Source organism: Orcinus orca, chromosome 1 (genome assembly GCF_937001465.1).
Source record: "Orcinus orca chromosome 1, mOrcOrc1.1, whole genome shotgun sequence".
In the NCBI taxonomy this organism is placed as follows: Eukaryota; Metazoa; Chordata; class Mammalia; order Artiodactyla; family Delphinidae; genus Orcinus; species Orcinus orca.
Window position 1 is genome coordinate 31057132 of NC_064559.1, and position 15135 is coordinate 31072266.

The 15135-nt window shown below is 41.1% G+C and overlaps 1 protein-coding gene and 1 pseudogene across 3 annotated transcripts in view; one reads left to right on the forward strand and one right to left on the reverse strand.

Moving 5' to 3' along the window:
- The window catches only part of CAMSAP2 (calmodulin regulated spectrin associated protein family member 2), a 98014-nt gene that overhangs the window by 30339 nt on the left and 52540 nt on the right, over positions 1-15135 (forward strand). The gene's annotated exons all lie outside the window — the stretch shown is intronic.
- Positions 7597-9867, reverse strand: LOC125962747 (glycerol-3-phosphate acyltransferase 3-like; annotated as a pseudogene).

Sequence of the window (15135 nt, forward strand, 5' to 3'; positions counted from 1 at the left end):
GGTAAACAGTCCAGCTAGTAAACAGATTAAAAAGGTAACTTTAGAGAGTGATGAGGAAGGACTGTGAAGCATATAAAAGCGGGATGATGTGACAGAGCGATCGGGGGAATCGTGTGCAGGTCCATCATGGATAGAATGGTTGGGGCAGCCTTGTGTGCGAGAACGAGCAGAGGTGTCCATGAGGGTTCAGTTAGGCCGAGACAAGGGGGAGAGCATCGCTGACAGAGGGCGCCTCAAAATAAATTAGCTTCACGTCTGGATGATAAAGTTCCTACTAAGAGTTTCCTGGACGAAACATGTTCAGGAACTTGAATTTTTAGGGCCACATTTATTTGACTTGTAATTTGTACAGTATGAACTACTTGATGCATTCAGTAATCCTGGTTGAGAATTACTGTAGGTCTAGGCGATAGGAGACAGAGATGAGAAGACCAAGCCTTGCTTGCACAGAGCTAATATTTGAGTAGCAAAGATGAGCGATGAAAAGCTAAACAAATTGTAATAATTGCAGATGGTAGTAAACGCTCTGAAGAAAATAAATCAAAAAGAAAGAGGTGGAGGGAGTGAAGAATGCTGTTTTCATAGGCGGTGGTCAGGGAAGGCTTGTCTGGAGAGTTGACATTTGAACTGAGACCTAAATACCAGAAAGAAGCAGCATGTGTGACATCTGGGAAAAGAACAATCCAGGGAAAAGGGACAGCAAGCTAAAGGCCTGGATGTGTGTTTCAGGAACTGAAAGGCCACTGAGGTTGGTCATGAGCAAGATGATGAGTGATGTTCAGCATCTTTTCATGATGCCTGTTGGCCGACCGTATGTCTTCTTTGGAAAAATGTCTATTCAGGTCCTCTGCCCATTTAAAAAAAAAAATTTTTTTTTTGGTTGCTTTCTTTTGGTCTTTTTTTTTTTTTTGGCTTTGTTTTGTTTTTGATTTGAGTTGTAGGAGTTCTTTGTATATTTTGGGTATTAGCCCCTTAACATTTGCAAATACCTTCTCCCATTCAGTAGGTGGCCTTTTTGTTTTGTTGACAGTGTCCTTCACTGTGCAAAAGCTTTTAAGTTTGATGAGGTCCCATTGATTTATTTTTGCTTTTCTTTCCCTTGCCTGAGAAGGCAGATCCAGAAAAAGATCGCTAAGACCATTGTCAAAGAGTCTTCTGCCTGTATTTTCTTCTAGGAGTTCAGGTCTTACGTTTAGGTCTTTAAATGATTTTGAGGTTTATTTTTGTGTATGATGTGAGAACATGTTCTGATTTTATTCTTTTACATGTAGCTGTCCAGTTTTCCCAGCACCACTCATTGAAGAGACTGTCTTTCCTCCTCTGTATTTCTTGCCTCCTTTGTTGTAGATTAATTGACCATAGGTGTGTGGGTTTATTTCTGGGCTCGTTATTCTGTACCATTGATTGATATGTCTGTTTTTGTGCCAGTACCGTACTGTTTTGATGACAGTATAGTATAGTCTGAAGTCAAGGATCGTGACACCTCCAGTTTTGTTCTTTTTTCTCACAATTGCTTTGGCTGGAGTCCATTTCTTATCAATATTTTCCTTTCCTGGGTATGGACTAAAGGGAAGGATGTGAGGGCTTAGAAGAGAGAATGTATTTCCTTTTCCTTAAGCCAATTTTATGATTAAAAGGGTTTAGATTTTTGTTGTTGTTGTTTGTCTGGATGATAAAGCTACTTCAGAAAAACACTTAAAACTAATTGGAAAAGCAATGGTGGAAAATCTTGGATAATAATCTGGAAGGAAATAGAATATTGTATTTATCTCCATTTCTTTCTTACAGTGTTTTTTTTTATTGAGATACAATTGACATAGAACATTGTATTAGTTTTAGGTGTACAGCATATATGTTTATATTGCTGGATTGCAGTAGGTTCCGTTTTATCCCTACTCTGAAGCCTTTTGGGTTTCTGTTTGGGAGATGAGGATGGAGAGATAGTACTGATCCTACACACAACAAACGGCTTTATCTGCTAAAGCTTTTTTCTTTTTCTTTCTTTCTTTTTTTTTTTTTTTAACTCTATAAGAAGCCGTTTTTTTTTTTTTTTTTTTGCGGTACGCGGGCCTCTCACTGTTGTGGCCTCTCCCGTTGTGGAGCACAGGATCCGGACGCGCAGGCCCAGCAGCCATGGCTCACGGGCCCAGCCACTCCGTGGCATGTGGGATCTTCCCGGACCGGGGCACGAACCCGCGTCCCCTGCATCGGCAGGCGGACTCCCAACCACTGCGCCACCAGGGAAGCCCAAGAAGCCGTTTTTTTAGAAAGAGTGAATCACAGAGTTCAGCTTATTTTTGTATGCTGGAGCCAAAATGAAATTCCTCAGATAAAGTTCTAAATAGGGAAAAATCGTTTACTACTTCGCAGTTCTCCATCCAGCCGACAGGGAGTGCGCTTTTTGTGCCGAATCAGCTCCACAAAATCAGGGCTGTGTTGATCATGTTGTGTTCCCAGCTCCTGGCCCAGAGAAGATGCTGCCTCAGTGAAGGAAGAAGAGATGTTAGTGAATATTTAAATTAAGAATTAAATCTATTTTGAAAGAGAAGTCATTCAGAATTACAACCGAGAGAGTGGTAGAGATGTGGTTTTTGTTTTTGTTTGCCTACAGATTTGAAAAGCGTGAGCTCTGATTATTCATGACACGACACGCATGTTTACTGAGCTTCCACATGAGGTCTTCTGGGGGAGGGAGGCCCTGAGAATCTAATTAAGTGATGAGATCGTTGGCTTTCTACTTTACCATTTTAATATAGTAAGCGCCTGTCTGCTTTCAGATAATCAGCTGATGAGCATGTGTTGACTTCCCTCTCCACCTCTGCTTTCTGTATCCAGCTGTGCCGTTTAAAACTTCACAATTCAGACCGCCTGGGGGGGTGGGATAGGGAGAGGTGGGAGGGAGACGCAAGAGGGAACAGATATGGGAACATAGGTATATGTATAACTGATTCACTTTGTTATAAAGCAGAAACTAACACACCATTGTAAAGCAATTATACTCCAATAAAGATGTAAAAAAACAAAACAAAACAAAAAAACTTCACAATTCATATTCATATATCAAATCACCAGGATGTACATTTTAAATATCTTAACAATTTTATGTCAGTAAAGCTGAAATTTTTTTTAAAATTCACATTAATTAATTCTGTTTATAACACAGAATTAATTAATGCATTTTTACCAGTTTGTTTTCATGAAGTGAAGTATGCCTGAGATATAAGTAGGTCTATTAATACCAAGGATATAGTTTAGAAACTAAATCCAGTTACAGTAGATTTTAGGTTGCTCAGATTCTTTCATTATAGAGTTACGTGGTATTTCTCTAGAAATAGTTTAATTATAAAGTAACTTCAGAGTTTTATTGCATTTGGCCAGAGCCAGTTTTTGGTAAGAGCAGATTAAATCCAAGGAGCGGTTGACCCCTAGCTTCTGCCTAGTTGCTTAGCCCAAGGTGATAAACGAAGCCAATGAGAGTCTCTGCTTCAGAAATCTGAACAAACCATGGAAGGAATTTGCTTGTTAGCAGATGGAGAAACTAAGCAGAGAGTCCTGAGGAGGGAGAGTTAGGGCTGGGAAGGCATGGCAGACAGTGGAGTTAGGGGCAGGGAGAGCGCCTGGAAAGGGTCATAACCATCTTTCCATATTGATGAGTATAGACCCATGCCATCATTTTTCAAGACTGTACAATACTCTGTGGTGTGAAAAGACCATAATTTATTATTTTTATTTTTTTAAAATTTTATTTATTTATTTATGGCTGTGTTGGGTCCTCGTCTCTGTGCACGGGCTTTCTCCAGCTGCGGCGAGCGGGGGCCACTCTTCATCGCGGTGCGCGGGCCTCTCACTGTTGTGGCCTCTCTTGTTGCGGAGCACAGGCTCCAGATGCACAGGCTCAGTAGCTGTGGCTCATGGGCCCAGTCGCTCCGCGGCATGTGGGATCCTCCCAGACCAGGGCTCGAACCCGTGTCCCCCGCATCGGCAGGCGGACTCTCAACCACTGTGCCACCAGGGAAGCCCAAAGACCATAATTTATTTGCCCAGTTCCTTGATGGATGTTTAGAACCTCCCCGCACTGAAAGGTTTGTAAGTGTAACAGTGACGTGATCAGAGTTCCATGTTTAAAACATAGAAATAAGAGACTGTGTCACTAAGACTGAGCAGGCTGAGTGCATATCGTAGTGACCTTTCCTGAGGTAGGGAAACGGGGAGAGGAGGAATTGCAGTGCGGGGAATGGCCAGTGAAGAGATGCCTGTTGAGGTGTGTGCTGAAAATAGAGGTTTGGGAATCACCGGGGTAGTCCTGGATAGCTGAAGCCATGGGATCGCGATGACCGGGGAGGGCATGTTTTAGAGGAAAGGGAGAAGGTTAGGGATGGAACTGTTAGAAGCAACCAATATTTAAGTAATGCACAGAAGACACTGTGGAGAACAGACAAAGGTGTGGGATGAAGAATTGAACATTTCTGGATAGTATCAGGAGTCTTCTTGTTCTGATGACATCTATTTTTCTTAATGATTTTTATCCTCATTTTGCTCGGTAATTATTCTTTTCGTCTTATATCCCAGACTGGGAAAATATTTTAACCTGTCTGTTCAATAGGTAGAACATCATGATATATTAAGAGTGATCTCATAGATTTTTCTAAAGTAGTTTTGAAAAAAAACCTTAAAAGTTTCCTTTAAAAAAAATGATGAGGCATATAGGTTCAGAAATGCTTTGGGTATTTTGACATTTTATTAATTGCAGTATGGTGCACTGGTACCACTTGTTTATATTCAGCTTTTCCTTCCCATCTTTGGCAGAATTGATGCCACACCGCTAGTTTCCATATAGCTATAAGAACGTTACTGAAGAAAGCCTGAAAATACAAGGAAAACTGATTTTTTTCTATCTTTCTTTTGTTAGCATTGTTATTGATAAATAATAGCATTATTTCTTGACTTTTTTAGTGATCTAAACTAGAATTTAGATTTGAATAATGTCAGTACTTAATGGGTCATTAAAAATTAATGTTTTAAAGGAGTTATGTTTGTTATGGTCTACCAAAATTATAGTCGTGTCTTTTTTTTTTTTTTTTTTTGGTACACGGGCCTCTCACTGCTGTGGCCTCTCCCGTTGCGGAGCACAGGCTCCGGACGCGCAGGCTCAGCGGCCATGGCTCACAGGCTCAGCCGCTCCGCGGCATGTGGGATCCTCCCGGACCGGGGCACAAACCCGTGTCCCCTGCATTGGCAGGCGGACTCTCAACCACTGCGCCACCAGGGAAGCCCTATAGTCGCGTCATTTTATGTGGACAGTAAGGTATTGTATTACCAGCTCAGAGGGTTAACAAAAAAAACTTGATAGTCTTTTGATCTCTTTACACATTTCTTCACCTTAGAATGAACATAGGGGAGATTTGACAGTTTTATCGTAGGTAGGAGCATTTCTTGAGAGTTACGTCACCAGATTAGTTTGGGGGTCTCGTGCTGACAGCATCTGTTCTAAGTGCACTGGCTCCTATACATATTTAAACTCTTTCATGTAAGCACTCGTTTTCCTGCCAGTTACCTAGTGAGGTACCTCCCAGATCTACAGCTCTTTACCTCTGGCCAGTATCTATGTGTAGAGGCCGTGATGCCGGCCTCGGTGAAGTTAGGTGTCTTAGTTCCGCCGCTGTGGCATGTTTGTCTCGGCACTGCTTGCCAACAGGCCTTCATCTGGAAGGAAGTGGTGACCTCTACCTGGTGGCTTGGAGGAAAGGTGTTCCTACTTCTTCCTTTGCTGTTTGAGTTTCTGCCATAGCTGTGTCCAAATCTTGTGACATTTTGCCCACTGTTATTCAACTTTAACTTGTCTTTGTAGTTTCTAAAAACCTGGGCGGTAACCTTCCACGTCGCCAGGGAGAGACATCATGACCTTCCTTGTTCTCTTCCCCGTAGACAGTGCTTGGCAGGTGAGTCCTGACTGCATGGTGGGCAGACCAGGGAACAGCTATGATTGTGTCAGACCTCGTGTGGTTCACTTTCTTTTTTTCTCTGGTAAAGCTAGCACTGTCAGGTGCAGTCTTCATACGTACCCAGCTGAAAGAAATCTGCTGACCAACTTCCTTTCGGGTAATTTTTTGAGTGTTAACTGGAGCTTTTACTGATGGTTATTTTTATATGATGAAGCATATTTCGGTGTATTTTATGCAACTTGTTTTCGATTTTGAGATTTGAGGCAGTTTTTGGCTCGGCATATCCATATGCCTGGAAAACTTTCAAATCTGGAAAGCTATAAAACACAAACATACTTTGAAGTACACCATATGTGGCTGGTTCAGCTCTACTAGGAATGTCACATTGGTTAGCAAATGAAAGAACATAGCTGTCATTCTGCGTTGTTGGCATGAGGTGGCAGCAGTTATGTTGAGTGGTGGTGGACGAGCCTGAGCTGCCATATATAAACGGTCATAAAAATAAAACTTGCCCAGGTCACTATGGTTAGGACGTTTGAAAAACACAGACGTTCTGTACTTAAATCGTGATGTGTTGGATATAATCATCTACTTTCGTGGGTTTTCCGTAAAGCAGCGCACGCTTTGCTGTCCCCGTGGTGGCTGTCTTTTCCTGCTTCCACTGTCTGGTGGCTCATTGCAGCCCCACTCTTAGTGGGCCAGGCACACTCCTAATTTCATTCCTTAAAGTATCGATCCATGTAGCATTTGTTTGGGGGAACATAAAAATAAATGATTACGGGGCCTTCCCTGGTGGCGCAGTGGTTGAGAGTCCGCCTGCCGATGCAGGGGACACGGGTTCGTGCCCCGGTCCGGGAAGATCCCACGTGCTGCGGAGCGGCTGGGCCCGTGAGCCATGGCCGCTGAGCCTGCGCGTCCGGAGCCTGTGCTCCGCAACGGGAGAGGCCACAGCAGTGAGAGGCCCGCGTACCGCAAAAAAATAATAATAATAATAAAAAATAAATGATTATGATGAAGTTTGAAGATTATCTTTAGGTAATAAATTATTCTGCAGGCTAATCCCATAGTCATACACTGACTAATACCTGAAGTAATAAAACGCTACAAATCATTGTGTCACATAACAACTTCTAGAGTACTTTGATGTACTTTGGTCTCATTTGACGCCTTGTGGGGTGAGAAATTATGTATTATCCACATTTAACAGATGAAGAAGAGGAATCTCAATGAAGTCTGAGTGACTTTCAGGTCAGAGCTTTCTTTTTAAAAATCAGCTTTGTTGAGGCATCATTTAAATAAAGGGTACCTATTTAAAGTAAATAGTTTGAGTTTTGACAAATGTATACACTCATGTAAATACTACTCCAGTTAAAATATAAAATGTTTTTATTGGCTCCCAAAATCCCTTCGTGCCTCTTTGCTGTCAGATCCCTGTCTGCATCCCATGCTAGATCTCCATCAGTCTCCTTCCTGTCCCTGTAGGTGAGTTTTGCCTGTTCTAGAATTTCATACAGATGAAAGCATAATGTATGAACTTTTATTTTTTTAATTTATTTTTTTTTAGAAATGTAGAATTTACTTATATTCACCGTAAAACGGTGTCACATTTTGTACATGGTTACCGGAAGAGAAATAACACTTGGATGACACTATATTGCTATCAACATTGCTTATGCTGCAGAGTCGGGAAACACTTACTTTCCCCTTTAAAAAAATTTAAAGCTCAGTTTCCAAAAGGTAGTTTTACCACTTATTTTCCTGTTCAAGAAACTGGGAAAATTCTGCAATAAAGGACGAAGGGGTGGAAGGGGAGGAACAGTGCTTCCTTCCCTCCTGCCCCCGCTGAAGACACTCAGTGGGATTCGCAGTTGTCAAAGGCTCCTATTTGAAATGTGTTTGGTTACAAGATCAAACAAATCAGTAGATGGGAGAGGCCTTAAGTATAGATCTTTAGCATACAAACAAGGAAGACTAAAAACATTATCACCTATTGCTGGCTAACATTCGCAAGTTGCCTACGTACAAACGTGCACACACAGTAACGTGGACTCATTTTCTTTGGTAAAGCTCACCAAATAGAAGGTCTCTTCTAGCACGCTAGTAAAAAATATTTAATTTCCTTTCAACTTTCAGATCAAGTGGCCACAAATCTGTCCTTTCTCCTAAATACTGTCCTCCATTTTTCTTTTCAACCTGGTAGTAGAACAAAACCATAACAGTAACTCGAGTGATGTGAAATCCATGTTTAAGTGATAGAAGGAAATGGGAGGAGGGGGCGTGAGAAAGCTAATCACGAACACAGCTCGGGGTATTTTCTTGAGAATTACTGTATCAACGAGTTCCAAACACAACTGAGTTCCACAGATGTTTTAGAAGTACTTTTTCCGGTGCAAATATTTCATTCAATTCACAGTGACACAGTCGTTTTACAAAAGGCAGAACATGTTGAAACTCAGTAAACTACTTAACAGCTCATGAGGCTAATGCTGTAACAACAACAAAAGCCAAAAAGGGCACCGTGGATTCTGCCTCTGGCATAAAGAGGTAGAGACAGTCATCCAGTAGAAAAGATTAACAATAAAAAAACAAAAACGGTAAAACAAAACAGTGCACCCCCCCCCCAAAAAAAAAAGCTCCACCACATTTCATTTCCGAGGGGTAGTTCTGGAAAGCCTGGGTGGCGTTCCGTCTGCTTCCGTGTTGAGATACCCGTTGCCCACAGTCATCTTGCTGTACTTCTTCTGTGGCTCTTCCTTAGAGACGTCCTTCACCTAGGCTCTCTTCAGCCCTCCTTGTACAGCAATAGCAGACTTAACCCTATTAGCAAACTGGGCTGCATCTTCTCCTTTCTCTCTGGTCACGGGGGGCGCGTACCGCACAGCACAGACAATGGCCCAGCTAGTCATCACTCAAAGCACGTAGCTCACCGTGTTGTATTTACTGCTGTTCCAAAATGCATCACCAAACTAAAACTAAGGATCATACTTAATTGCAACAGGATGTATGGTTCCTCCAGTTTTAAAGCTTCCCTTTTTAAATATCATGACTGAAGTATTGTTGATACAAGTTCCTTCAGGAAAGATGAGTATGGGTAATTTTTTCTTATCAGCAATATGTTCTTTTAGTCTGTTGGTAACCAGGTGTCAGGCCTTCATTTCTGAGCGTTCGGACCAGACATGTGGACAAGCCTTGACCATAGCTCTGAATAATTCCCATCCACCATGCATGCACCTGGCCAACCGTAGCATAGCATCCATCCATTGTCAAGATAAAACATCTACAGGCAGGTATGGTTGCAACACAAATGCCTCCCTTCTGGGGTCTGTACTGCGTGTTATGATAGCGAGTAGTACAGGGAGGGCATGAACATAGATCCGGCAGTGGACCAGTTCACTCAGCCGGTTTTTGAGGCTGCTTCCTGACAGCTGTCCAACCAGGGTACTTGCTGTAAACCAACAAACTGATCCTAGTGAAGGCCAAGGTAATTCTCAGAGGCAGTAGGACACAGTAGCGCACTGTGACGCCCAGCACCACACCATGGTGAGCCACGGACGGATGTCTGGAACTTTACGTTGGTCCTTGTGAGGAGATTCCATGACACTAGCTCCTCTGAGGAGAACCGCTGGGTCACTTCATCTTCCATTGTGGCCTCCAATACCTTCTTGGAGAAATAAAACACGTCAGACAGCTCCAAGTCCCTTCCTCGCAGACCGGACAGCCCATTTTCCACGGGTGACTCATCTCTGGAAGCTGAGTTTTTAAGAACTGACTCCTTTGAGGCTCCTTTTTCCATCTGTAACGTGGTCCACTCTCAAGTTTTCACCAGGGTCTTCACGTTGAGCTCGGAGATGCCCAGAGACACCCCAGAGGCCGAAGCTCCTAGCATCAGAGTCAGCCCCACACCATCCATGGTTCGGCGCACCCAGAAGGGGTCCCCGGAGGAGGTCTGAGGGTGACGGCTGTCCCTGTGCCCGGCTCCGAGGAGTCAGTGCCGCCACCTCCCAGCACTTACCGCTGCAGGGAAAAACGAACTTCTGAAATTGGATGCTTTCGCTCATACTTTGTTGATTCGGTCACGTTGTTATGTGTCGTCAGTTCCTTTTTGTTGCCTAGTATCATTCCATTTGATGAAAACCACAGTATTCATTCACCTGTTGGTGTACATTGATGCTTACAGGGTTTGACCTATTACAAATAAAGTGGCTGTGAACATTTGTGTACATTTTTGTGAGGACATATATTTTCATTTCCCTTGGGTAAATACCTAGGAGTTGAATTGGTGGGCCATATGTAAGCACGTGTTTAACTTTTAAGTAGCTGTCCAGCAGTTTCCCAAAGTGGCTGTATTTTTTTTTTTTTTTTTGCGGTACGCGGGCCTCTCACTGTTGTGGCCTCTCCCGTTGCGGAGCACAGGCTCCGGACGCGCACGCTCAGTGGCCATGGCTCACGGGCCCAGCCGCTCCGTGGCACGTGGAATCTTCCCAGACCGGGGCACGAACCTGTGTCCCCTGCATCGGCAGGCGGACTCTCAACCGCTGCACCACCAGGGAAGCCCAAGTGGCTGTATTTTTAATTTTGCCACCAGCAGTGTATGAGGATTTCAGTTGCTCCACATCCTTGTCAACACTTCTGGTGTTGTTTTTTTAATTTTAGCCATTCTAGTGTGAATCAGTATCTCCGTATGGTTTTAATTTCCGTTTTCTTGATGACTAATGTAGTTTAGTGTTTTTTATATGCTTATTGGTCATTCATACGTTGTCTTTTGTGTGTTAAATCTTTTTCTCATTTTCTTATTGGGCTTTTTATTTTCTTACTCTAAGAATTCTTTTATATTCTGACTACAAGTCCTTTGTCCATTATATGTATTACCAATATTTTCTTCTAGTCTGTGGTTTACCTTTTCATTTTCTTAATAATGTCTTTCCAGAAATTTTCTTGAAGACCAATTTATAATTTTTCTCTTTTATGGTTAGTGCTTTTATGTCCTAAGAAGTCTTTGCCTATGTCATGGTTGTAAAAGAGTTTTTTCTCTGTTTTTTCTTCGAGAATTTTATAGTTTTAGCTTTTACGTTTAGTTCTGTGACTCATTTTGGATTGTTATTATTTTGTATAATGGGAGGGAAGCGTCACGGTTTATTTATTTATTTAACCAGAATATTTAGTTGTTCCATAACCATTTGTTGAAGACCGTCCTTTCCCCACTGACTGACTTTGACACATGTGTCTGTTAGGCCAGTACCACTCAGTCTTGATCACAGTAGTTTTACAATAAGTCTTAAATCTGGCAGTGTCAGTCATTGAACTTTGTTGTTCTTTGTCAAAATTGTTTTAGTTATCCTAGGTTCTTTGTATTTCCACATAAATTTGAGAGTCATTTGTCAATTTCTACAAAAAAGCTTAGATTTAGCTTAGATATCGATTGGAATTGTGTTGAATCTATACATCATTTTAGGAAGAATTGATACTTTAGCACTATTGACTCCTCCTGAGTGAACATGCTATCTTTTCCCAATTTACTTAGGTCTTCTTTAATTTATTTCAGCAGTGTTTGTAGTTTTTAGTGTACGAGTTCTACACATATTTTGTGAAATTTCACTTTATTTCATATTTTTTATTTTGATTATAAACGGAATTTTAAAAAATTAATTTCCAACTGTTCATTGCTAATACGGAGGCATACAGTTGAATTTTGAACATTGATTTTTGTATGTTGCAACCTTGCATTTGTTCCTGGTAGGCTTTTTGTGGAGTAGTCAGAATTCCCTACATGCACGATCCTGTTGTTCATGAATAAACAGATTTACTTCTTCCTTTCCAGTATGTTTGCCTTCTTTTTCCTTCTCTCATTGAACTGCCTGAGATTTCCAGACAATGTTAAATAAAAGTGGTGAGACCAGACATCCTTGCCTTATTCTTGGTCTTAAGGAGAGTGTATTTGGTTCTCATTGTTAAGCATGATGTTATCTGTAGGAATTTTGAATATCTGTAGGATGTTCTTTATCAAGTTTAGGAGGTTCTCTTCTATTCCTGGCTTGCTGAGAATTCTGTGTATGTGTGTGTTTTAAATCATGAATAGGTGCTGTATTTTGTCAAATGCTTTTTTTGCCTCTGTTGATATGATCATATGGCTTCCTCATTTATTCTGTTAACATGTGAATTACATTGATTGATTCTCAAATATTATACCAGTCTTGAATTCCTGGAGTTAAATTCATTTGGTCATGATGTATTATCTGTTTTATATATTGGTAGATTTCATTTGTTAATATTTTCTCAAGGGTATTTGCAGCCATTTGTATGAAAGATATTTTTCTTCTAATTTCTTTGTCTGGTTTCAGAATCAGAGTAATACTGACCTTACATGTTGAGTTGCAAAATGTTCTTTCCTCTTCTGTTTCCTGAAGGACTTCGTCTAAGATTGGCATTGTTTCTTCCTTAAATGTTTGATAGAATTCACCAGTGAACCATCAGGGCTTGATGTTTTCTTTGCGGGAAAGTTTTAAAATTACAGCTTCATTAAAAAAATAGGTTTAGGTGGGTGGTGAATGCTATAAATGCTGTAAATTATATATTTTTTTGTTTTTTGTTTCTTATGTCAGTTTTGGTTATTTTGTGTCTTTTCAAGGACTTTGTTCATTTCATCTAAATTTGTCAAATTTACTAGCACTAGGTTGTTCATAATATTCCCTTATTATCCTTTTAATATCTGTAGAACCTGTAGTGATGCCCCCTTTTTCTTTTCTGATATTATTAATTTGTGTAGAGGTTTATCAAGTCTATTAATCTTTTCCAAGAACCAGCTTTCATTTCTTTTTTTTTTTTTTTTTTGCGGTACGCGGGCCTCTCACTGTTGGGGCCTCTCCCGTTGCGGAGCACAGGCTCCGGACGCGCAGGCTCAGCGGCCATGGCTCACGGGCCCAGCCGCTCTGCGGCATGTGGGCTCTTCCCGGACCAGGGCATGAACCCGTGTCCCCTGCATCAGCAGGCGGACTCTCAACCACTGCGCCACCAGGGAAGCCCTCATTTTTTTTTTTCTTTTTTTCTTTTTTACTGTTTCATTAATTTCTGCTCTTAGTTTTATTATTTCCTTTCTCCTCCTTATTTTGATTTAATTTGCTCCTCTTTTTTAGCTTTTTAAGGATGGAATCATAGGTAATTGATTTAAAAGTATTCTTTTCTGTTAAAAACACTGAAAGCCATAAGTTGCCCTCTAAGCTCTGCTTTAGCTGCAACCTGCAAATTTTGACATGGAGTCAAAAACCAGTGAATGTTGTTCATTACCATTCAGTTCAAAATATTTTCTGAATTCCCTGGTGATTTCTTCTTTGCCTTATAGAAATTCAGATGATTTAATTTCCAAGTACCTAGATGGTTTCCAGATACCTTGTTTTTATTATTGATTTCTAATTTACATCTGTTGTGGTTAGAGAACATATTTTGTATGATTTCAGTCCTTTTAAATATGTTGAGGCTGTTTTATGCCTCAGCATTTGAATCTGTCTTGGTGAGTGTTTATGTGTACTTGAAAAGAACTGTTCTTTGGTATCGTGTTCTGTAAACATCAGGTCATTTTGCTTGATGCTTTTCAAGTCTTCCATACCCCTTCTGATTTTATGTTCAGTTATTCTACTGATTCTTGAAAAAGAAGTATTAAAAACTTCAACTAATTTTGGATTTCTCTGTTTCTCTTTTTAATTCTGTTTTTCTTCATATATTAACATTTTGGCTTCTTTCAAGATTTCCCCTTTTTTCAGAAGTTTGACTATGAGATGCCTATGTGCATTTTTCTTTATAGATATTCTGCAAAGGGCTCACTTAAATTTTTGGTTCTATGGGTTGAAATCTTTCATTAATAATGGAAAAATCTTGGAGTTTGTTTTGGTTATATGACCAGTTTATTTATCTATTTATCTGTTTATCATAAACTATATAAAACATAGAACTTACCATTTTACAGAGTACAGTTCAGTGGCATTAAGTACAGTGTTGTGCAGTCATCGCCATTACTTAGCTCCAGAACCTTCCACCGCACACCTGAAAGCCTAAGCCCATCAACAGTTCCTCCCAAACCTCCCCACTCCATTGCCACAGCCCACAGCAACCGTTAGTCTCCTTTCTGTCTCTGTGGATTTGTTCATTCTGGACATTTTATGTAAATGGACTCATACAATATGTGGCCTCCTTTTGGTTGGCTCCTTTACTTGGCATAATACTTTCAAGGTTCTTCTATGCACATAGCCATACTTCATTCCTTTTTATTGCCAACAAGCATTCTATTGTAGGGGTAGAACACGTTCTGTTTATCCATTCATAAATTGATGGACATTTAGGTTGTTTCTCCTTTTGGGTTACTATGAACAGTGCTGCTGTGAGTATTCATCTGCACGTTCTTGTTGGGATACCTGTTTACAGTTCTCTAGGGTGTGTCATGAGAGGACGGGTTCTCCCAGTCAGCGCTACACTGTGTGTTTCTTGCATGCTCATTCGTCGGCAGGCTCTTCTCTTTTGATCACCTAATGTGTGTTAATACAGAGCTACACCATCGGAATACGTAGAGTCCAGCAGGAGGGACAGACAGGGAAGCAACTGCTTCATGGGACCTGCTGCTGCTCTAGGTGCTGGGGAACCTCCCAGAGACGCACCTAAGCCTAATATAGTCAGAGGTGGGGAGCAGTGATCAGGGAAACCTTTCTGGGTGATGCCATGTGTAGTCCAAGACCTAAAGAAATGAGTAGAAATTAGCTTAGATTTTTTTCTCATGAGTTAAAAATAGTCAACTGAAGATTACATACAAAAGCACAAGAACTAAGATGTGCATTTTATTCACTGCCCGACATATCCTTGTGAGATCTTTAAGGCTTGGCATTTTTCTGTGTGTACAGGTGCACACGTGCGTGTGCTCGTCTGTTTTGGGCTGAGCACGCTTGGTAGGAAGTGGATAACCCTGTGTGTACAGGTATCTCTGAGCCCACCGCCTCCTGTCGCCGCTTGGAGAGCCTGACATGCCACTGAGAGCTGGAGCGGTCTGTTACATTTCTAGACTTTTTCCTGTGCTGTCCATCGAAGACGTGTTCTGGGGCGGCTACCACCTGTAGTTATTATTTCCTTAAACACCTTCACAGACATTTACCTTTCGTATAAGCTGGTTAGGTCAAGAATTCAGTTAATACTGACCAAAAATAAACTGCTTCTT